General features: G+C 40.3%; 1 long non-coding RNA gene across 1 annotated transcript in view; it reads right to left on the reverse strand.

Annotated features, from left to right (window-relative positions):
• Positions 1-958: 958 nt before the first annotated feature.
• The window catches only part of LOC125638342 (uncharacterized), a 37,608-nt gene continuing 13,695 nt past the window's right edge, over positions 959-24,871 (reverse strand). The window contains exon 2 of the long non-coding RNA XR_012668892.1: positions 959-1,484. This is a non-coding gene — a long non-coding RNA (uncharacterized LOC125638342). The remainder of the gene's footprint in view (positions 1,485-24,871) is intronic.

Genomic DNA, 24,871 nt, shown 5'->3' on the forward strand with positions numbered 1-24,871 from the left:
CCTGGGAAATGTGCAGGTCATAGTGGATGGCTTTGCTGCAATGGGATTCCCTAACTGTGGTGGGGCCATAGACGGAACCCATATCCCTATCTTGGCACCGGAGCACCAAACTGGCGAGTACATAAACCGCAAGGGGTACTTTTCAATAGTGCTGCAAGTCCTGGTGGATCACAAGGGACATTTCACCAACATCAACGTGGGATGGCCGGGAAAGGTACATGACGCTCGCATCTTCAGGAACTCTGATCTGTTTCAAAAGCTGCAGGAAGGGACTTTATTCCCAGACCAGAAAATAACTGTTGGGGACGTTGAAATGCCTATATGTATCCTTGGGGACCCAGCCTACCCCTTAATGCCATGGCTCATGAAGCCGTACACAGGCAGCCTGGACAGTAGTCAGGAGCTGTTCAACTACAGGCTGAGCAAGTGCAGAATGGTGGTAGAATGTGCATTTGGATGTTTAAAGGCGCGCTGGCGCAGTTTACTGACTCGCTTAGACCTCAGCAAAACCAATATTCCCACAGTTATTACTGCTTGCTGTGTGCTCCACAATATCTGTGAGAGTAAGGGGGAGACGTTTATGGCGGGGTGGGAGGTTGAGGCAAATCGCCTAGCTGCTGGTTACGCGCAGCCAGACACCAGGGCAGTTAGAAGAGCACAGGAGGGCGCGGTACGCATCAGAGAAGCTTTGAAAACAAGTTTCATGACTGGCCAGGCTACGGTGTGAAAGTTCTCTTTGTTTCTCCTTGATGAAATCCCCCGCCCCTTGGTTCACTCTACTTCCCTGCAAGCTAACCACCCTCCCCTCCTCCCTTTAATCATTGCTTGCAGAGGCAATAAAGTCATTGTTGCTTCACATTCATGCATTCTTTATTCATTCAACACACAAATAGGGGGATGACTACCAAGGTAGCCCAGGAGGGGTGGTGGAGGACGGAAGAAAAATGCCACACAGCACTTTAAAAGTTTACAACTTTAAAATTTATTGAATGCCAGCCTTCTTTTTTTTGGGCAATCCTCTGTGGTGGAGTGGCTGGTTGGCCGGTGGCCCCCCCACCACGTTCTTGGGCTTCTGGGTGTGGAGGCTATGGAACTTGGGGAGGAGGGCGGTTGGTTAGACAGGGGCTGTAGTGGCAGTCTGTGCTCCAGCTGCCTTTGCTGCAGCTCAACCATACATTGGAGCATACTGGTTTGGTCCTCCAGCAGCCTCAGCATTGAATCCTGCCTCCTGTCATCACGCTGCCGCCACATTTGAGCTTCAGCCCGCCACTTACTCTCTTCAGCCCGCCACCTCTCCTCCCAGTCATTTTGTGCTTTCCTGCACTCTGACATTATTTGCGTCCACGCATTCGTCTGTGCTCTGTCAGTGTGGGAGGACAGCATGAGCTCAGAGAACATTTCATCACGAGTGCGTTTTTTTTTCTTTCTAATCTTCACTAGCCTCTGGGAAGGAGAAGATCCTGTGATCATTGAAACACATGCAGCTGGTGGAGAAAAAAAAAGAGACAGCGGTATTTAAAAAGACACATTTTATAAAACAGTGGCTACAGTCTTTCAGGGTAAACCTTGCTGTTAACATTACATACATAGCACATGTGCTTTCGTTACAAGGCCGCATTTTGCCTCCCCCCACCGCGTGGCTACCCCCTCAACCCTCCCCGTGGCTAACAGCGGGGAACATTTCTGCTCAGCCACAGGCAAACAGCTCAGCAGGAACGGGCTCCTCTGAATGTCCCCTGAAGAAAAGCACTCTATTTCAACCAGGAGACCATGAATGATATCTCACTCTCTTGAGGATAACACAGAGAGATAAAGAACGGATGTTGTTTGAACGCCAGCAAACATACACTGCAATGCTTTGTTGTACAGTGAAGTCCTACCATGAAGGACGCAATAAGGCTGCCCTCCCCAGAAACCTTTTGCAAAGGCTTTGGGAGTACATCCAGGAGAGCCGCGAATGCCAGGGCAAAGTAATCCTTTCACATGCTTGCTTTTAAATCATGTATAGTATTTTAAAAGGTACACTCACCAGAGGTCCCTTCTCCACCTGCCGGGTCCAGGAGGCAGCCTTAGGTGGGTTCGGGGGGTACTGGCTCCAGGTCCAGGGTGAGAAACAGTTCCTGGCTGTCAGGAAAACCAGTTCTCCGCTTGCTTGCTGTGAGCTATCTACAACCTCCTCCTCCTCCTCATCATCTTCTTCATCCCCCAAGCCTGCTTCCATGTTGCCTCCATCTCCATTGAAGGAGTCAAACAACACGGCTGGAGTAGTGGTGGCTGAACCCCCTAAAATGGCATGCAGCTCATCATAGAAGCGGCATGTTTGGGGCTCTGACCCGGAGCGGCCGTTCGCCCCTCTGGTTTTCCGGTAGGCTTGCCTCAGCTCCTTAAGTTTCACGTGGCACTGCTTCGGATCCCTGTTATGGCCTCTGTCCTTCATGCCCTGGGAGATTTTGACAAAGGTTTTGGCATTTCGAAAACTGGAACAGAGTTCTGATAGCACGGATTCCTCTCCCCATACAGCGATCAGATCCCGTACCTCCCGTTCGGTCCATGGTGGAGCTCTTTTGCAATTCTGGGACTCCATCATGGTCACCTCTGCTGATGAGCTCTGCATGGTCACCTGCAGCTTGCCACGCTGGCCAAACAGGAAATGAGATTCAAAAGTTCGCAGTTCTTTTCCTGTTTACCTGGCCAGTGCATCTGAGTTGAGAGTGCTGTCCAGAGCGGTCACAATGGAGCACTCTGGGATAGCTCCCAGAGGCCAATACCGTCGAATTGTGTCCACAGTACCCCAAATTTGACCCGGCAAGGCCGATTTAAGTGCTAATCCACTTGTCAGGGGTGGAGTACGGAAATCGATTTTAAGACCCCTTTAAGTCGAACTAAAGGGCTTCATCGTGTGGACAGGTGCAGGTTTACATCGATTTAATGCTGCTAAATTCGACCTAAAGTCCTAGTGTAGACCAGGGCTAAGGTGCCACAAGTACTCTCTTTCTTTTTGCAGATACAGACTAACATGGCTGCTACTCAGAAACCTACCATTAATACTAATGGTAATCCTCCTCCACTGTGATTTTTTCATTCTACTAGAAAATTGCACCAGTTTAAGGAAAGGAAAGATTTTAAACTGATTAAGTTAAACTGATGCAAATGAATGTGCTGACATTTTTATTTCAGTTTTTAAATCATGTTTATCTTGATTACTTAAGGAATCTGTTTTTACTAAACCAAAATAAGCCACTCTTAAACTGAGAGCTCACACAGAGTTTGCATTGGTTTAACTAAATTTATGTAAAAACATATTAAAGTTAAACAAGGAAAATTTCTTGGTGGATACAAAGAATCAAATTTTCAAAAATGCCTAAGTGACTGAGGAGCCTAAATTCCATTTTCCAAAGTGACTTAATCATTTTTAGAAGCCTAAGTCCCATGGACAGTCCCGTTGGAAAATGGGATGTAAGGTTCTCAGTCACCTGTGTAAAATTCTCAAAATTGCCCAAGCCTGTCCTTCAGATTCCACCCTCCCCCTCCAGTTCCCTCCCAGAAGTGAAGCAGAATCAAAGAAAAGCAGGAGTGGCTGATAGATGAGCATTCTGGAGTGTAGACAGAGTAGAACAGGGAATCTCAAACTGGTTGTGAGCTGTCAATCTCCACCTCAAACCCCACTTTGCCTCCAGCATTTATAATGGTGTTAAATATATTTAAAAGTGTTTTAATTTATAAGGGGGGTTGCACTCAGAGGCTTGCTATGTGAAAGGGGTCACCAGTACAAAAGTTTGAGAACCACTGGAGTAGAATGTTCAGCAGATCTAGTGTTTTGTAGTACACTGGATAGAACAGTATCCAGGTTAGGTAGGTAGATTTGGATAGAGATACAAGGCCAGAGTTAAAGTTGTTTGTAGAAACTTAATTCTGAATTTCCTGGCTTTCAAATTTTTGCTTTTTGTTTTATAATACAATGTTAAGATGATGTTCTTTTGAATTAATTTGCAATCTTAATGGAGAGTTTTAAAATTTTGTCTGGGAATGTAAAATAATCTCTTTTGTAGATGGCCCACTAACTCTAGTCATATTTTAATCTAATTAAAATGTCTACCTTTTTAATCACAATATTATCCCACAGTAGAATAGTGATACAGTAGTAATAAAACCACACTGGCTTTAACTTTCCAAAAGTTTTGTAGAGTTATAGCTGCACCTTGACTTCTGTAAATGTTAATGGGAGTTCCAGTGCCTTGAAAATGTAGAGGAATTGTATTTTTTTTCACTTTTTATATTGAACATTTACAACAGTCAGTTTATGTGTTGCTTAGCCTAAGGACTTGTTTCCTTATTTAAAAAAAAAACAAAAACTTCTTACCAAAAAGATTGTGTTGTCTCACCTGATTCCAAAAGAAACATAGCTGTGATTGTTTATCTCCACAACAATAGCATCATTAAGGAATGGAATTGCAAAATGTTGCAATTTATTGTTTTAAGAAAAGCACAAAGAAATGAGAAATATTGTTATACCCTAAAACTAACCTAAAGCTCATATGAGCTTTCTTTTAAATTGTGGCTTGCTCTGATATGCAGCGCAGGTTTTTTGTAAAATTGTAAAATAATAAGATCCATGTGGCTTATTGTATTGTTAGTTGTATAGGAACAATGTTGTCCCTGTAGTATTTTAATAATGGGCTCTCACAAATGACCTGCAATAAACCCAGTCTAAGGTGTGTATACTTGCAGGAAGGCTGAGGAAAGGGATTTCTAATTTAAAGAGCCACAAGTCATCAGGACTGGATGATATTCATCCAAGGCTTCTGGAGTAACGTAAGAATTAAGTGATTGATCCTCTGACAAAAATATGGACTTTTTCATTAAAATCAGTTAGGAGTGAAGGATGGCAAATTTTGTACCTCTCTTTCTAGAGGTGTTTTAAGTAATCCTGGTATAGGCTTTTACTGGTGAGTCTTACGTCAGCACCAGGAAAGCTGGTAAACTATAATTAAAAACAGAATTATGAAACTCCTGTGCATGTGATAGGGACCAAAGACCATGTCTGTGTAAAGGAAAATTATGCTTCTCCAATCTGTTAGAATTCTTTGAGTGGGTAAACAAAATAGGGGATAAAAACGGTCTGGATGACATTGATTTGGACTTTCCAAAAGCCTTTCACGAGGTACCTCACAAGAGGCTGTTATGGAAACTGAGTAGTTATGAGTAGAAGTTCAGTCATGGCATGGGGGAAAAAAACTGTCCACAAGACAGAAAACAGAGTAAGACTAGATGGTTGGCTTCAGCAGAGCCAAAGGTTAATGGTGGGTTGCTGTGAGGTTACGTATTAGAATTCATGTTTAATGTATTTATCGATTACCTTGGAAAACAGATGAACACTGAGGTGGAAAAATTATTTGATAACTTTTCCCTCAATCCTCTGTCCGAGTCTTTATATATGAGTTCTGCCCTCAGTTTGGGGAGCGTGCCTTCTTTTCTAGTTCGAAAGAGTCCAGTGCATTGTGAGTACTACTGGAAATAAATTACACATAATAATGATGTCAGTGAGGATTGTGTGTCTCTGCCAAGTTTTGAGTTTCAGACTTCAATGATATTTGTTCTAGCTCTGGCCTCTGTCTTGAAAGAAGCATGGCTATAGCTTTATTTTAGCGGAATTGAAAAATGTCTAAATAGATTTTTCTCAAACTTTGAGCAGATAAAAGCATAGAAAATTTCAGTTCTAAACGGGGAATGTTTTGGAAAGTTGTAAGTATGTGAAAGCAGGGGGCTATAATGGAAACTCTTCTGCAAAGTCTCCCTAGCTTTGAAGAACCTTGTATAGTATCTACAGCTTTTTGGTAGCTGACTGTGTAGAAATGGCTTGACGTAGAGGAATGGGATTGGGAATCAGGATCTCCTGAGTTATACTCCTGGCTGCACCACTGACTCATTATGTGACCTTAGGTGAAATAACTCATCCTTCTGCTTTATCTGTAAACTTGGGATGATATATCTGTTTGCCTCATGGCAGCGTTGAGGATTTATTGCACAGCACTGTGCATGTTGAAAGCACTGTAGAAATGCTAAATACAAAGTGTAGTGTAACTGGACTGGATCAATTGTTAATATGCTAACAGATTAGCCATAAAATTCAGTGCATTTAGGAGCAACCTAAGTGGTTTAGGATTTTTAATTGTAACTACTACAATTCTGATCCTCAAAGTAGCTATCCCTCTGGGAAAAGAGAATCTTAGCAGAACCTCTCTATAAAAAAGAAAAGGAGTACTTGTGACACCTTAGAGACTAACAAATATATAAGTAAATAAATAAATTGGTTAGTCTCTAAGGTGCCACAAGTACTCCTTTTCTTTTTGCGAATACAGACTAACACGGCTGCTACTCTGAAACCTGTCTATAAAAAAGCTTAGCAGTATAGCCAGTCAACATTTTTAATTTGAAACATATTTACAGAGTAAAATAGCTATTTTATAAAGAAGGGAATTTTAGCAGAAAATCTGTTTCTTTTGAAAATTTTCTGGTTTTTCAATAACAATTTCTGGTGTGGGTTTTTTTGTTTTTTTTTTCTTGAACAATTTTGAAAAACCAAAACTCTTGAATTTTCCGATTTTTTTTTGAGCTGAAAATACTCTTTTCTGACCAGCTCCATTTAGCAGTGATCACATCAGGCAACTATAGATATTACTACAAAGGAGAGTGGAAAATATACAATATATGAGTGGAAATGTGGGGAAGATCATTTTTAATTGAAATCTAACTTGCACAAGATATCTGTTCAGTGTGTCAGGCTATATATTTTAGTATCATATGCCAACCAAAAGTTCAGGTCTAGACTCTTTCTGGATTTGGTTTTCAGAGGAAAAGGCAGGGGAAAGATAAGAGCAGTCAAAAAGATAGCTATAAAGGGAAAGAGCTGAGGAAGGCAGTCACAGCTGTTAACATTTAAAAAGCCCTTTCAAGGACTAAGGAAATAAAAGGTAGAAATGCCCTCGTCTTGAAATGGCTTTTATACTTCTGAACCTGTTATAAAAGCTTTTCTTAGAACACTTCCCCTCTAAAAACAAAACAGTTTTTATCGTAAACAAGACAGGAAGCACATCAATATAAAGAGTGCTGTCTTCACTTACCTTTATTTCTGGACTAGCAGAATCTTTTTATTTACAGTGCAAAGTAAAGAGGAATTGTTGCCCTAGTTTAAAGGCTGAAGGAAACAAAGATTTGAGAAGTGGTTATATCCTTGAACCTAGTAAGCTGCTGGCTTGCTGAAGCATAGGTACGTGTTAGACTTTGTCTTTATTACTAAAAATTTTACATTTTTACAGTTTTTTACATCATGATAGCTAACTCTGGACAGCTGTCTGTGACAGGGTTGGACCAGATGTCTACAGGAGAGTAATAGAAGGCAGATATATTAGCCCCAGGCTAAGTAGGTCCCTTTTCCTTGGGTAAGGTAACAGGGAAGGTTCCAGAACAATCAGGAACCTTCTGGAGTCAATTAAGACAGATTGATTAGAAGACCTGCAGCCAGTCAAGAAGCTGCTAGAATCAATTAAGGCAGGCTAATCAGGGCACCTGGGTTTTAAAAAGGAGCTCACTTCAGTTTGTGGTGTGCGTGTGAGGAGCTGGGAGCAAGAGGTGCTAGGAGTTGAGAGTGAGAACGCGGACTGTTGGTGGACTGAGGTGTACAAGTATTATCTGACACCAGGAGGAAGGTCCTATGGTGAGGATAAAGAAGGTGTTGGGAGGAGGCCCTGGGGAAGTAGCCCAGGGGAGTTGTAGCTGTCACACAGCTGTTCCAGGAGGCACTCTAGACAGCTGCATTCCACAGGGCCCTGGGCTGGAACCCGGAGTAGAGGGCGGGCCCAGGTTCCCCCCAAATCCTCCCCAACTCCTGGTCAGACACAGGAGGAGTCGACCTGGACTGTGAATTCAGAAAAACAGCCAAGCTGAGGGCTGCTGTGAAGCTCCAAGGTGAGCAAATCCGCCAATAAGTGCAAGGCCCACCAAGGTAGAGCAGGAACTTTGTCACATATCTAAATGTAAAATCCTAGTGGAGACAAGGAACAGGTAGTTTTTACTTCCATGTAGCTAGTGGAGGTCAACCCTATGCCTCCTACTTGAGATTTACCTTGACTAGCTACCTGGAGGTAAAAACTGCAGAGCTCCACTGGGATTTTACATTAAGTTGGACTGAGTGGGACACTTAATTCATTACTGCCCATGAGCTACGAATCTTTTGCCTCTGCTATATTAAACTGTTAGTAAAAAACCTTTTTTGCAGTGAAGACATGGCCCTCTACTTCTACTTCTCTGGCTTCTATTCCTTGTGTACTTTTGTGCAGCCAAGAGAACCAATAAACTTCCGCCAAATGCAGTTATTTTAGTGTGAATCTAAGCAATGCCATGGAAGCATCAATATTATCAACATATATTGTATTCATGGAGAGAAGAAACCTCATTAGTCCTTCTGTTTCATCAGCTTATAGTCAAATTGAGGAAAATCCATGTGATGTGAGGAATAAAATACATATTTAGGCAGGGCTGGATTTATACCTTATGTGCTCCTAGGCACAGCATCTTCAACGCCCCCCCTGCCTCTCCATATGGTTCTGCATGGAGCCCCTCTCCTGCATCTCCATGTGAACCTACCTGACCCTCCCTCCCCAGGTGGCCATGTCTGGAGCCCTCCTCCTGCATCTCCATGTGGCCCTGTGACCCACCCACTCCCAGGAGCCTGTGTGGCCTGCTCTGCCTCCTCCAAGAAGGCTGCTGTGACTTTTCACTTGAGGAAAAAATGCGCCCGCCACCTGCCTGCTAGTTGTTTGCTGCTGCTGCCTGCCAGACTAGTCAGCCTCAGCCCGCTCAGGCTGTTCTGGCACCACAGCAGCCTCTGGAGGGCAAAAGCTGGAACTGCGGCACATTTTCTGCAGGAAAAAAAATTCTGCCTCCCTTGGACAGGAATTCTGCACAGGCAGCAAATGTCACCTAAGGGGAGGGGACATGATGTGAGACAAGTGGCATGTGGGGCTTCTTGGCAGGGTGCGGGATATCTAAGGAGGCTCCCTCCCTCCTGAGAACCGAGCAGTGCAGCTAGCAGCAGCAGGGCAGCAAAATAGCTCAAAATACTGCAACTTGCAACTGCTAAAAACCCCCTGTAACTGACAGCTAAAAATAGCCCAATTGCACTAGAAAATCACATACTTGACACATGCCTCCTGTGCCTAACTGGAAATCCGGCCCTGTATATAGGCAGAATCCTGTATTGCTTAGGGGAAAATTGGAAACCGAATAGAAATCTGTTTCCATATGTGTTTTCCTAACAACGTGATGGAAGACCACTGCTGAATAATTTGTAAGTGGACTGTACAAAGCACTCCTGTAGGGACAAATCCTGCACTGGCAGATAACCGAAGAAGTCCATCCGTCCGTCCGTCCCCCCCCTTTTTTTTGTTTTCTGTATTTCTGTGAAATTGAAATCAATGGAAGTGGCAAGTGCCTGTCTGAGGCTAAAATTTGACCATTAGAATTTTTATTCCTGTCCAAAAATACTTTGCCTACTAGCCTTGAGCCTGCATTATGATCAGTCTTTATATGACTGCATACTATTTTTTCCACATGAACCCTGCCTCATTCAATGTACATGACAGATGCATTGGGGGGAAGGGCGGGTGTCGGAATTAAGGCTTCATATGCTACCATATATCCAGTGTCTCCTAATTTTCAAATGCTTGACTTTGCAACCTAAATAATATTTTTTGACTTAGTTTTGTTGTATGTAGTAGAGGAGACTGAGGGAAATATGTGTAGTAGTTATAAATATTATATGCCTCTCAGGTTATCTGTTTGATGTTAACCTGCCTGAATGTCAGGAGTTAAATCAAAGGAGTCTGTAAAGGAGAAAAACCACAGGAAGCAAAACAATGGCAAAGATAATCTGGCTCCTTGAAGAAACAATGAGGGGAGCTATCAAATTGAGGTATACCTGCTGTCTGTCTCCATCCAGTCTAAAATGGTTTACTCTTCCTACAGATAACTTTGTATCAATCATGTCTAGATGTGTTTGGGAAAAAATTGCCAAGTTTAAGTTCCAAGTTAGAATTTTAGTTTATGTTTAGTTTTAACTAAAACTCTTTTTAAGAACTTTAGTTCTTAAAGGGTCTGAAGCTCTTATTTTGTTTTTTGTTTTTTTATGGAGCAAATCAGAGAAACTCATATTCAATCTCTTAATTATTACTTTTTTTCTTTTCTGCAGTGAAACACATCTGCTGCTTCAGAACCCATATCCAAAACCTTTAACTTGGGTTAAAGCAACTGGTAGATTCATTTATAGGACTAGTAACAGAAGAAACTACCAGAACCTTAGGATATGGGATAAGGAATTCTAAAAGACAAAGCCTAAAACCAACTGGTTGCTAGACTTGGAGATCATGAAGTCTTGAAGAACTAGAGAAGGAGCTCTAGGATCCACAGCTTAAGGAACCAGAACTGTTAAATATGTTAGTATATTGCCATAATTATCTAATTTTCCCCATTCCCCCCCCACGCCTACGAAGTCTACTTGGAGAACAGAACATGAGGCTGATAATCATTGTAGCTAGACAGTATATATTTTTGTGTTTTGTTATTTTTTTAACAAAGATTATGTCTCTTCTTGGCAATTTTGTTGGCCATTTTGTTGCTGTAACATCTTCACTGAAAAGTTAAAAAGAAGTGAAGTTCATTCATTTCTCGTGTTCATGTACTAGGATTATCAAGTAGTAGCAGTATAGCAATTGCGGGCTATGGGGATTTGAGTGACTGTGTAATGAATATTCTAAAATAATGGAAAATTCAATACTGCTTACTTGCCAAGATTTGTTTCTTTGCAGTGGACCCTTTAAAAATCATGCAGTGACATTTGCAGACTATACACAGACGGTATTAAATAAACCATACAAGTTCTTGATAGCAATGCTTAGAACCAACCCTACGTTAGTTTATACCAACTTTGACATTTTGGTTGGCAGTGTCTTTTCAACAGCCGTCACTGAGATCTCAGCTCAAGCAGATGCAGGCACAATGCTTGGCCATTCATATTAGCTTTGAGAATAGGTATATCTAGGCACAGTATCTATCATGGTGTTTGCAATTTGCTGAGTCAATATGTTTTTAATACAGTTTGACATGGTGATGGACATGGAAGAGCAGCATTGTTTAAGAACATAAAAAAGTGTTAGGAAGAGGAAATGGCCATCCAGCCCAGCATGCCTATCCCTTCTTGTTGTTTATGTTTCATGTTTACTCCTCAGCTTTTTTTTACCATAGCCATTGATTCCCTTCTCCATAAACAAATTTAGGTGTCTCCTGAACTCCTTAATGCCCTTTATGTAATTGGATTTCCTACTATCTTATTCCATATGTTTATTGTATAAAATAATTTGGCCCGAGTTCACTTACTTTATGACTTGCTTCCTAATTTTTAGGAATGGCCCCTAGTTCTTTTTCTTTCTTATATGCTGATGATGAGAGGAGGAATTCCAAGGCTGACATGTTTATTGCAGGCATGACAATGTAACTGTGTTCTGGTATCCCCTCTAGAATATATTTAAAGGTTAGGATAGTGATGGTGATATACAGGGACCACGTGCCTAGGGGTAAATGAAATTAGATATTATACTGATTTTTGTGCTATCCCGTGAGAGTGTTTTCTTGATTAAAATGTTCTAGATGGCTACATGTTTGCTCTACCTGGTGCTTCTTTCTAGTTAAAATAATGTTTTTCTTGTAAAGCACTTTTTAAGTTCCTAAGTGAGAAGACCTAATTTAAGTGCAACCTTTTAATATGAATATTCATTTATTCGTAGTCTTTACTGAAAATTGATGCTTTTACTTTGAAAAAAAATATAGGTTTGGCAATAATAATTTTAAGAACTTTTATGGTCCATAAATAACATAGTGAACATGTGCAGTGTACTGTTTGCATTCATTTAAGCAGGACACTCCTTAATATATGCTTCTAAATGTATCCAGTTGTGGCAATATCAAAGCTGGTTCTTACATCCATTTGATTTTACTATTATTCTAGTAAATACAAATAAACTCAAACACAGCCATAATGTGGGAAGAGTGGCAGGTGAGCTTTCTAAATATTAAGATGAGAATCAATCAGAGGGCATTGCATAATTTGAATCTTCTACTTGGGTAGTAAATTCATCTAATTGCTGATGCATCAACTGAATTCTGGGATGAATAAATTACAGGAGTCCTAGTAAATTTCAATTAAAGAGAAAATGAATTATTTCTTTGAAGCACATGGCTTTTCTGAAGTAAGCATGTCTGATTTTGTCCAGTTTTAAAAGCTAAATAGTTTTGGTCTTGGATAGTATTTGGCAGTGAACCATGTGAACATAGTTGTTCAGGTTTGTTGGGTTTCTGTGATGGCAATAGCTTCTAAGATCTGGGTATGATTCCTACTCCTGTTTTTTTATATATATATATATAACAAGAAAGATTACTAGCCTGTGGCCAAAATACCGTGGACTCTGGTCTTGTCAAATCTTATGAACTAAGCAGGGTTGGGCCTGGTCAATACTTGAATGGGAGGCCTCAATGGTAAAAGAGTCCCTAAACATTTTTGTTGTTTTTTGCACCTGCATTTTAATCTCCATTTCTCCGGGACTGCATGTCTCCTCTTACCTTTTTATTTATATTTTTTAACTTTTTTTTCTCACTACATTTTCTATTTAAAACAAAATTGAGTCAGGAATTTTAATTAAATATAATATGACAATTGTCAGTGAAGGTCATAGAAAAAGTGAAAAATATCATGTTTTGTGACTATTAAATAATATTATCCAGTATTGTGATCATATGAAAAGCAAGGTAATTCCCACATACAGAGTTGTGCTACCATTAACTACATTTCCTAATATATGTACAGTAGAACCTCATAGTTACGAACTGACTGGTCAACCACACACCTCATTTGGAACCGGAAGTATGTAGGGTTGCCTGTTTTCTAATCGCACAAACCTGAACGTCCTTGCCCTGTCCCTTGCCCCGCCCCTTCTCAGAGGCCCCCCTACTCACTTCATCCCCCCTCCCTCCATCACTTGCTGTCCCCCACCCGCACTCATTTTCAGCAGGCTGGGGCAGGGGATTGGGGTATGGGAGGGCTCCGGCTGGGGTGTGGGCTCCAGGGTGGGGCCAGAAATGAGGGGTTCAGGGTGTGAGAGGGGGCTCTGGGCTGGGGGCAGAGGGATGGGGTGCAGGAGGGGGTGAGGGCTCTGGCTGGGGGTACGTACTCTGGACTGAGGCTGGGGCTGAGGGGTTCGGAGTGCAGGAGGGGGCTCAGGACTGGGGCAGGGGGTTGGGGTGTGGGAGGGGGTTTGGGGTGCCAGCTCCAGGAGGGAGTTTGGATGTGGGAGGGGGCTCAGGTCTGGGCAGTGGGTTGGGGTGCGGGAGGGTCTTCGGGGTTGTCAAGGTTCCTCCCCCACTCTGAACTCTAGGGTACAGATGTGGGGACCTGCATGAAAAAAACCTCCTAAGCTTATCTTTACCAGCTTAGGTCAAAACTTCCCCAAGGTACAAAATATTCCCCCCGTTGTCCTTGGACTGGCCGCTACCACCACCAAACTAATACTGGTTACTGGGGAAGAGCTGTTTGGATGCGTCTTTCCCCCCAAAATACTTCCCAAAACCCTGCACCCCACTTCCTGGACAAGGTTTGGTAAAAAGCCTCACCAATTTGCCTAGGTGACTACAGACCCAAACCCTTGGATCTTAAGAACAATGAACAATCCTCCCAACACTTGCACCCCCCCTTTCCTGGGAAATGTTGGATAAAAAGCCTCACCAATTTGCATAGGTGACCACAGACCCAAACCCTTGGATCTGAGAACAATGAAAAAGCATTCAGTTTTTTACAAGAAGACTTTTAATAAAAAATAGAAGTAAATAGAAATAAAGAAATCCCCCCTGTAAAATCAGGATGGTAGATATCTTACAGGGTAATTAGATTCAAAAACATAGAGAACCCCTCTAGGCAAAACCTTAAGTTACAAAAAAGATACACAGACAGAAATAGTTATTCTATTCAGCACAATGCTTTTCTCAGCCATTTAAAGAAATCATAATCTAACACGTACCTAGCTAGATTACTTACTAAAAGTTCTAAGACTCCATTCCTGGTCTATCCCCGGCCAAGACGACTACAGACAGACACAGACCCTTTGTTTCTCTCCCTCCTCCCAGCTTTTGAAAGTATCTTGTCTCCTCATTGGTCATTTTGGTCAGGTGCCAGCGAGGTTACCTTTAGCTTCTTAACCCTTTACAGGTGAGAGGAGCTTTCCCCTGGCCAGGAGGGATTTCAAAGGGTTTTACCCTTCCCTTTATATTTATGACAGGGGTACAGGCGGCAGGAGGGAGTTTGGGTGCTGGAGGGCTGGGGTTGGAGTGTAAGAGGGGGTGCGGGCTCTGGCTGGGCGGCACTTACCTCGGGTGGCTCCCAGAAGTGGCCAGCGTACCCTAGGCTCAGGGTGGCTCCTCGCGCTGCCCCTGCCTGCAGGCACTGCCCCCACAGCTCCCATTGGCTGTGGATCCTGGCCAATGGAAGCTGTGGAGCAAGCGCGGGGGGGCGGGGCACGGGGGCAGCATGTGGAGACCCCTTGGCCATTCCTGTGCCTAGAAGCTGGACATGTCGGCCGTTTCCAGGAGCTGTGCGGAGCCAGGGCAGGCAGGGAGCCTGCCTTAGCTCTGCTGCGCCGCTGACTGGACTTTTGGCCTTTTAAAATCTCCTGGATTGCTTTTAATAGTCACCAGGAGATTGAGGCCGATTCCGGTAGACTCCCAGCCAATCCGGGAGGGTTGACAACCCAGTGTAGCAGAGACAAAAGCAAATATAGTGCAGTACTGTGTTAAAAGTAAACTACTAAAAAATAAAGGGAAAGTTTAAAAAAAAAAGATTTGACAAGATAAGGAAACTGCTTGTTTTATTTAAATTAAGATGGTTAAAAGCAGCATTTTTGTTCTGCATAGTAAAGCCTCAAAGCTGTATTAAGTCAGTTAGTTCAGCTGTAAACTTTTGAAAAAACAACCATAACGCTTTGTTCAGAGTTACAAATATTTCAGAGTTACGAACAACCTCCATTCCCAAGATGTTTGTAACTCTGAGGTTCTACTGTTTTGAAATTCTTCAACTGAATGTTTGTTTAATGTAACTTTTGCATATAATATTTTAAATTGTTCAATTTAAATGTTTGAACGCTTGAAAAATATTTAAAGGAGAACAATCTGGTGGCTCAGTGTATTTTGACAGTAGAATAAAAACACCTCCTTTGTCTTGCTAGCCAAGACCATGAGAAATTACAGAAGTCTTTGCTCATGCTTCTCTTCTGTTACTCTGGTTGCCTTTTCTAAGAACACTGGAACTTTTCATAGGCCAATCTGGAATGATGAATCCATTCATGATCCTTTGCAGCTTCCTGAAAAGATACTTGAATATGACTGAAAAGATAAGCTGATGGAAGGATATAATGTTATGAAAATTTGACATTTTGTGATTTGAGCTTCAGTGCAGGTCACTCTTAAGCTAACAGGTATTATACAGAAGACAAGCATTTGTTGATGATTCCTACAATTGTCAGTAGATGACACCCCTTCCTAACGAAGCGTGCAAACTTAATTTGGCATGGGTCACGACTAAGATGATGATCTTGCAGAAGAAATGTCATTTGCTGCATTTCTGGGTATTAGTCTAAACCTATGTTTGGTTGTTCAAAAACTGTTCAAAACTGGCATCCCACCCTGTGAGAAGGCATAATGCCACTCTGACAGATGGGGAGAGAACCAATGTATGCACCAAGGGGTTAGATTTCTCTCCAGTATTGTTGAAATACCGGTACAGGCAAAGCTTCTGTATCTGAGGCACACATGTTTCTTGGCAACGGCCAAAGTTCCTGCTAAATATTTTGGCACAGTACTCAAGGAAGCTTAGTGAATTTTCATGGCTTCCATGAGGTTTCCACACTATGGGAGCCCATATATAATTTCTGCTAACCATGGCCCTATGAATATCAACAGAAGAGGGAATATATTTTGCAAATTGTTCTTTCTTAATAATAGATTAAAAACTCTTAAAATGCAATTATAGCTTTCATGGACTATGACTCTTTTTATTAGTTAATGATTGGTTTATCCTGGTTGAGAGCAATAGAAAGTGTGGTTTGGCAATCAACCCAAACTGCCTATGTCACAGTTTAAAACTTCATTCCATTTGTTTCTCATATTTTAATACTTTTTATTTAAAATAAATTCTGGATTCCACTCACACTTTAGTACTTCATCAAGAAATTAGGTTGCTGTGTGATTCTGTGTATGAATTAGTGGACTAATATTAACTCAAGGGCATTTCTTTCTTTTGCTGAAGGTAATTCTGCATGGTTTATTTCAGTTTGTTTACTTTTTTCCTCCAGAATTACTGTAAAAGTTTTCTATTTCATCCATTACAGCACAGTGTTTTTCACTTTTGAATAACTGCATCAACATGAATCCTTTATAAGGACCTTAAAAACAAACTTTGCCAAGTCCCAGAATACAGAAGCTAATTCACATCCCAATACTCAGCTGCCTCATGAATAAAGGAGAGTCTGTGTCTGACACTTTGAAGCTGTAGCTGTTAAACCATACAGAATATTTACCTCAATAAATCATTATAAGAAACTAAGGTACAATTATACCCACAGAGAAATAGAATTCAAAACACTGATTTATGTGGTTCAGTGCCTGTTCCCTTTTCCATCATGTTTTGAATTTTATGCATGTTTGTCATCTTTGGCTGTTTCCATGTATCTTTAAACTAATGGGTCCTGCTTTTTTAACATTCCTCATTAGGTTTGTTATTTTACTTTGACATACACACATGATTTGCACAGTGTACAAAGTTTTGCATTTAAAATTCTCATTTCTTATGGTATAAACCAAAAATAGAAAATGAGAATAATTTGTTTAGGCTAATAAAGAGCCCGCTCTGCTTAATTTGTGACCATTTAGGGTGAACTTCCATATTAGTTAAGGCTTTTATTTGGCTCCTAGTTGCGGGATCTGGGGAAAGAGTACAATTAACAAGGAACAGGAACATACCACTGTCCCTTTAAGAAAGTGGCCACTATTCTAGAGTGTTAAAGAGACAGAAGCAATATAAAATGTTAGTTGACTGGTGTTAGAATTCTCTCCTCCCCTTGAATGGGGAAAATAACGCTAAAAGAAAGAAACAAAACAAAATGAAAACCCGTGGCCATATGAAGGAATGGCACTGAAACCGATAAATGTAAAATGGCAGCAGGAAGGTAAATACATATGGCAAGAGGAGTCTGAAATCAGCCGCAGAATCTATGAGGCCACCCACGCCTTGAAGAGGATGAATGGATATGTAGTACTGTGCTGCAGGGCAAGAGGGTGGAGAGTGATTTAATAACTAGTAAATGTTCCTTAATAAACTTTTTTTTTTAAAAAATAAAAGTTTTAAATAGAAGTATATTTAGAGTCTCTCTTCTTCTCTTGACTCTCTGAACTATTTATTTATTTATTTTGATTTGTAGTATGGTAGCACCTAGAAGCCCCAAACAGGTTTGGTGCCGCTTGGTGTTAGGTGTTGTACAAACACATAGTAAGTGCATCCAAAAACTATGCTTTTAACTTTTGCTAATGTTTAGCTCTAACATCCAAATCGATTTATGGAAGGGAGATTTATCATAGTAGCACCCACTAATACTGCAGTGGTTTAGGTTGTGGTAGCACTTTGATTATCATCCCCTATTACTGCAATTGGAGCCGCTTTAAATCCACATTTAAATTACTTTTGAACTGAATCTGAGTATGAAGCTTTTAGCTCAGGGATGAGATTTTTTTCACTAAATATAAATACATTTAATTACATTTTGAAATAGATACATTTGTAAATTACACTTTTGGTCATTTCACACTTTTTTTCATCTGAGATTTAGCAAATCAAGTTAATCTCTGTACCAAATTTTCAAAAGGCCCTCAATGTGACCTCCGACCATGTGCACAAAATACAGTTTGCTTGCACCGTTTTGCATGCACTATAATTTGTATGAGCAGATCAAATTTGCACTTATCACCTGCATGTGAATGTGTTTACCCATATAAATCCTCTTGTTGCATTTAAATTATTATTTGTATGAGGAAACAATAATGCAGAGAATTCCACTTGCAAACAATTGGAAGCCACATTTAGGAACTTGTGGCCTGTTAAGTCCCATTGCTCAGTGTTCTGGGAACCTATATCACATTACTTTACAATCTGATTTACAATCTGATTAGTGTTTAAAATTTTTCTGTTCCATTGTCTACATGTAATGATTTTTTTGTGCTTAGACATCAAGGTGGTAGGGTCCTTAGAAATATGTATGTTAGATAAGATTTAATAATCCATAAATATTGCAAAATAACATTTTATTGCCAACTGTTGTGTTCATGTAATGAAAGAATTCAGGTACTGTCACACAAAGGGGCATGGTTTAAAGATGTGGAAGCAGAAACTCATGATGACTTAGCCCCAGAAAAGTGAGAGATACTTAAGTTAATTATCAAGTTTATTTTTCATGGAATCTATAAAGATCTGCTGAGGCTCTGTAAAATAAGACTCATAGTATACATAAATATTTGTTTTTCTACTGTGCTTAGCACAATGCAGCCCAGATGCATGACTGGCACTTTAGGCACTATTGTAACACAATTAATGTGTAATAACGTCAACAAAATTTAGATATTTTCAGAAAGTAAAATTTCAGGCAATCTGATTGTCCAACATTAAATTATTATAGTTCAATACCAGTGTTATTATACAGTATAGTGCTTTTAGCAAAGCATGATTATACTCTACAAAATATTGAAATTTTCATTGTATTTTAAAACAAAATTCAATGAGGCTTTTAAAATGTCAAGTGTTTACAGGGAGTCAGTGGGCTCAGAGGGCTGGTATGGGGATTCAGAGCCTTTCAGTGTTTCTAGGCCTCAAGTTCTAATACAAACCAGGGCTCGGTTAATCAAAGCTGTAGTCTTCTGCTCACAGTTTAGTGATAGCGAAAAGAATTTGGTGATCTCAGTCCAATTTGAGTTACAGAAAAATTTACTACCAGAAATGGCATTCTTGTTGACGAATGCCAAGCACTGACTATGTCAAGAAAACACAACTACATTCCACTGAGGTGGTCCCTTGAGGGGTGAGGAAACTGCTGCCTGTGTGATACTTGTTTTGTGGATAGATGGGCGACGTGAGTTTCCCAGGCTGTCAAATCTGGAACCTTTCAACAGCTCTAAAATATTAAGTCACACATTAATCTTTTTCAATTAGTCAAATCCTCTTAACATGGAACATATATCTAAGGCCAGTTCTACATCAGTTTTTGGTTTTATACTACAACCTAGTATATAGTAAATATTTTGGTTAAAGAGTTATACAGGTACTACCCAACTGTGGATGCAGTTATACGGGTCTTAAGGTGCTATATACCAACATAGCTTGTTCTCCTTCCCCTGCAGAAATAGCTCTACCAGTATAAAGTACATCTATGTTGATATAACTGCATTTGCACTAGGGGGTTTGTGTTTTGTTGGGTTTTTTTTACTGCTTTAACTGTATGGATGTAATTAAAATGGTATCACTTTTGCATGTAGACAAGCCTTACGCATAGCTTGAACAAAGAAAGAGAAGACAGCTGCTTCATTTATAAGCAAGACAGTTTATGGCTGCAGACTTGCTGTCGTACAGTCTCGGAGAGCTTTTTTTTTAATTATTATTATTTTTTTAAGAGTTACCAGTTGGCTTCGGGGACTAAAATTATGCACCTCCCATTTAAATCACCAGAAGTTTTGGATGAGTAAGGACAAGATCAGCCCCAGTGGAGTTGTATGGATGTCAGTGATTGCCAAATTTAGTTCCTTGAACCTATTTGATGGAGCCATCAAACATCATTTGCTGTGGCCAACTTGCATAGGTAGGATGGTGGAGGAATGCAGTTGTCCTGCAGATCATACTGTATTGGTGACACTGAGATTCATTAACAATGAACACTGGATTTTAGTACAATCATTATAGCAATTCATTTTCTTCTCCTAGCATTCAGCTCTCATTCATTGAAAGTTTAAATTGTTATTGGGATCAAAGAGTTTTAATTTGACCATTGGTTATTCAGTAGAATCCAATGATTATGGATATTGGTGTATGAATGAATAGTATATCAGGAATGGTAACTGTGCACTGGTTATTCCTGGAAGTATATGCTGCTGAAGATCTGTCATAGGGTCTATCAATGCTACATTTTGTATGCATGTTAGGTTTATTTCTTAGAAAAAGAATTATCTCCGGTTTGGTGTCTTTGATAAGATTCAGTGTGGCTAAACAGCAGTGGAATTTAGGATGGTCTCGTGGTAAAGACATAGGATGGGGAATTAGATATCAGGGTATTGCTTGCAACTCTGCTACAGACATCCTTTGTGACCTCTATGTAAAATGGGGATAATACTTACAATATGTCACAGGATGCCACAAGGCCTATTTCATTATTATTTCTGTGGTGCCTACAAACTACAATGATTTAAAATGCATTTGTGATGTTGCTGGAGTGTGGTGGGTTCTGAGCAACATTTGTAAACGTGAAGGAGAACTATCCCAAAAAGAGTGGTCTTGGGGAAAATAAGCGATACCGTCTGTCAACAACCCAAATTTGTTGTGATTGAAAACACTGTTGTTGAGAGCACCTTAAACAATGACGTTTCATAGCACCATCTGGATACTGAAAACTATTTGGGCAATCTCATTCTACTGTGAGGAGTGCCATAAAAATGCTGAGCATTTCAGTAGAGTGACTGTTTTGACTTGGGTATTTTGTGAGATGTCTAATACATCTTTGAACACTTGGAAAAATTAGTATCAGTTAGATAAATCACCATAATATACAGCAGGGCTTGGATGGTGTGGCGGGAGTAGGGCAAGTTGTCTCACAGAGGCAGGATGAGGCATGGAAGAGGAGGGCAAGGAACATAGGTCCTGGAAACAAGTCACTTGATTATATGTCACTTGCTCACGCATTCAAGCTAGTGGTTGTGGGCAGGATGTTCCCTGTTCCGGATGTTTCTGTCTAAGAGGCTTATCTTCCCACTTCATGGTGTCTCCTTCTGAAACACAATTAAGAACTCCTCTTGGGATCCGCTTCTTCCTTCTCAGATTGCTGATTGTGGGCCTGGATTCTATTATCTAGAATCCCTTTGACAAAATACTGCTTAGTGATGCACCAGTACTTCCTCAACAACTTCACTGCAGGACTTTACCTCAGAGGTTAGGAGGGGATGAAGGGAAAGTTTCAAAACCTAGTTAGAATGAATATAGCTGTTCCATATATTGCCATATACTGAAATGATATGCATGATGGAATGTAAGTTGTAAGTTACCATTATTTAACTTGCCCTTGGGTTTTACTTTTTTGTTTTATGCATGTTTAGAATGCTTGCAATATTTTGCTTTTTTTTAATGTGCAGTTTGGGTAAACATTGAATTTAAATTCCTTTGCAAATTTGAGTAAGGCTTTTTTTCTATGTGAAATTTTGCACAGACTCATGCCATGTTTACTCCAGGATAACTAGAATCTTCCAATTATACATATAAAATGATGGGGTCTAAATTAGCTGTTACCACTCAAAAAAGAGATCTTGGAGTCATTGTGGATCATTCTCTGAAAACATCCACTCAATGTGCAGCGGAAATCAAAAAGGTGAACAGAATGTTAAGAATTATTAAGAAAGGAATAGATAATAAGACAGAAAATATCATATTGCCGCTACATAAATCCATGTTACCCCCACATCTTGAGTGCTGCGTGCAGATGTGGTTGCCCCATTTCAAAAAAGATATATTGAAATTGGAAAAGGTTCAGAAAAGGACAACAAAAATGATTAGGGGTATGGAACAGCTTCCGTATGAGGAGAGATTAATAAGAAGGGGACTTTTCATTTTGGAAAAGAGATGACAAAGGGGGGATATGATAGAGGTCTATAAAATCATGACTGCTGTGGAGAAAGTAAATAAGGAAGTATTATTTATTCCTCACTGACACAAGGGGTCACCAAATGAAATTAATAGGCAGCAGTAGGTTTAAAACAAACAGAAGGAAGTATTTTTTCACACAATACACAGTGAACCTGTGGAACTCCTTGTCAGAGGATGTTGTGATGGCCAAGACTATAACAGGGTTCAAAAAAGACCTAGATAAATTCGTGGAGGATAGGTCCTTCAATAGCTATTAGCCAGGATGGGCAGGGTGGTGTCCCTAGCCTCTGTTTGCCAGAAGCTGGGAATGGGCTACAGGGGATGGATTACTTGATGATTACCTGTTCTGTTCATTGCCTTTGAAGCATCAGGCACTGGCTATTGTCAGAAGACAGGATATTGGGCTAGATGGACCTTTGATCTGACCCAGTATGGCTGTTCTTATGGTCTGCGAAACTCTAGCATGTTTCACTTGTGAACTTTCTCCATCATGTTCATTTATGAGCTTATGTGAGGCTGTCCAGATAAATATGAGTTTGAACTGCTTAAACTAATTGTCCTGGCGGAAGCCTTTCTACAATGAAAAATCTCCAGTAGACAAAGGGAGGGGGGAGAAAATTCTTCTATGTACTTTAGTGATAAAACAGGAATAGTGGGTGGCTGAGAAATTTCTTTGCAGAATTGACCACACAGAAGAGCAGACTGAGATTGAAGCTAAACTAAAATCTTATCTGCAATTGAAAATGTATTCTGATCTTATCTTCCAAGGTGGATCACTTCAGCACACTGTTTAGTTTTGTGGTGGCCACAATGCCCCCGGGCATAATGTAGAGGTCAGCAGAATAAATTGCTTAGATTTTTTCCATCAGCTTTATTAACGCATGTTTCTTTTATTTTAATCTACTGTTGCAACCTGGTAATTCCAGGTCTAAACAGGGGTTAGTTATGCTGTCACAATGGCAGTAATGGTGGCACGCAGTTGCGTATTCCAAGCAGAGGCAGGATATTAATCAGAGACAGCAGATATGGGGTGGGAGTGGGGCTTTGTTTAAAGGCTGGGACAAACATTTTGCGGCCTTGTGGTTGATTTTGATTCCCATCCTTCTATGAGCATTTTGACCTTCGCGGGGAACCCAGCAATTTCCAGCCTCACGAGTGGTCAGTTCTGTTTTTACAATCACATAAATGGCAGCCTCTGTCTTGAAGGTAGGAATTATGATTAGAGAAACAACAGAAAAGAAAATGTGTTGTGGGGAGTGACACTGAGGTGTATCAATAGAGCTATGTGAGGAAGCCTGCATAATACTTACCTATACTGTGCCTGTATCATGTGAGTGCTGTTAGATCCTCACTACAATAAGCGTATATTTACTCATGAATGTTTAAATGGCAAGAGTTCTGTGGGGGTATTATTTTATATGATTAACTTATACCAGCCTTTTAAAAAACTTGTCTATTTAAACATACAAAAAAAAGTGGGGGGGGAATGGTTAGTTTATACCCTTTGATTAAGTTACAGATCTACTGTTGCAGAAGCTTTTAAAAATGTGTCCATAATAAGACCTATGACTATGTACATTTCTGTAGGAAAAGCCTGCATGAACATTTCCCCTAGAGGTAATGAGCATAGACTGCCTAGGAATAATTTCTCTCTCCTTAAAAATATATATGTATGTGGAGACTTATGTATGTGAATTATTAATTATGAATAATTTTTATGTTAATTATATATGTGACTTTCTCTCTCTCTCTCTAAAATTTAATTCTGTGGAATTTTTTCCTGGATAGGTAGGTGACATAAATATTAGCACCATGCTAACAAAAGGGGTTAATTGTAACAGTCAGATTATTCTCCTACTCACACTTCTATTATTTGTATTTTCACAAGACTTCAAGGGCAATCTTCAAATGCAACCTGACTCATTCTACCATTGGTGGGTGAAGATTTGGCCCGCAAAGACTCTCCAATATGCATTTAGCAAAAGAAAGTCTTTAGTTGCCCCCTTCTCCCCCTCTGCCAAAAAAAAAAAAAAAAAAAGAGAGAGAGAGAGAGAGAAGCTGATCTGACCTGGTCCTGATCTAGAGAGATGCTGTTGGAACTTGTTTGGGACTCAGCCCCTCTCAGGATCAGATTTTAATGCAGAAACACAAAAAGGTCCTAAATATCCTGCATAAAATTCATGTAAAGTTCCCATTTATTTCATTGTGAATTTTGAGTGAGTTAGTACTACTCATTCAGATTCTGGAGAAAGGCAAACAAAACTACACATATAATTTTGAATGAAGGGAATTAGGAAGAAGGTCTGGTCTTGTGGATAAAGCACTGCATTTGGACTTGAAAGCAGGGTTCGTTTCCCAGCTCTGTCATAACTTCCTGTGTGACCTTGGACAAGTTACTTAATCTTTCTGTGTCCCAATTTTATGTTGTATCCCTTTCTTCCACCTTCTGTCTGTCTTGTCTGTGTAGATCATAAGTTCTTCATGGCAGAATCGGTCTCTTACTATGTGTTTGTGTTGTGCTTAGCACAATGGGGTCCTGCTGTTGGTTGTGGCCCCTAGGTACTATTATAATACAAATAATATTAATCAATGAGATTATTGTTTAAGACACATATACGGAATATGAATGTTGAACTACTGGGCAATGGAATCAGGACTAAAATTGCCCTCTAGATACTTAATCAAGCTGTTATGTGTGCAAAGGTTATTTTTTGTCCTGGCTTTGTGTCACCACTCAGATACTTGTATTTAGATACAGAGATAATTCATTGCACTTTATTTTTATGCAACTATCACTTTTATACTAACATTACATGAGTAATGGGATTTAAA

This window comes from Caretta caretta, chromosome 6, assembly GCF_965140235.1.
Source record: "Caretta caretta isolate rCarCar2 chromosome 6, rCarCar1.hap1, whole genome shotgun sequence".
NCBI lineage: Eukaryota > Metazoa > Chordata > Testudines > Cheloniidae > Caretta > Caretta caretta.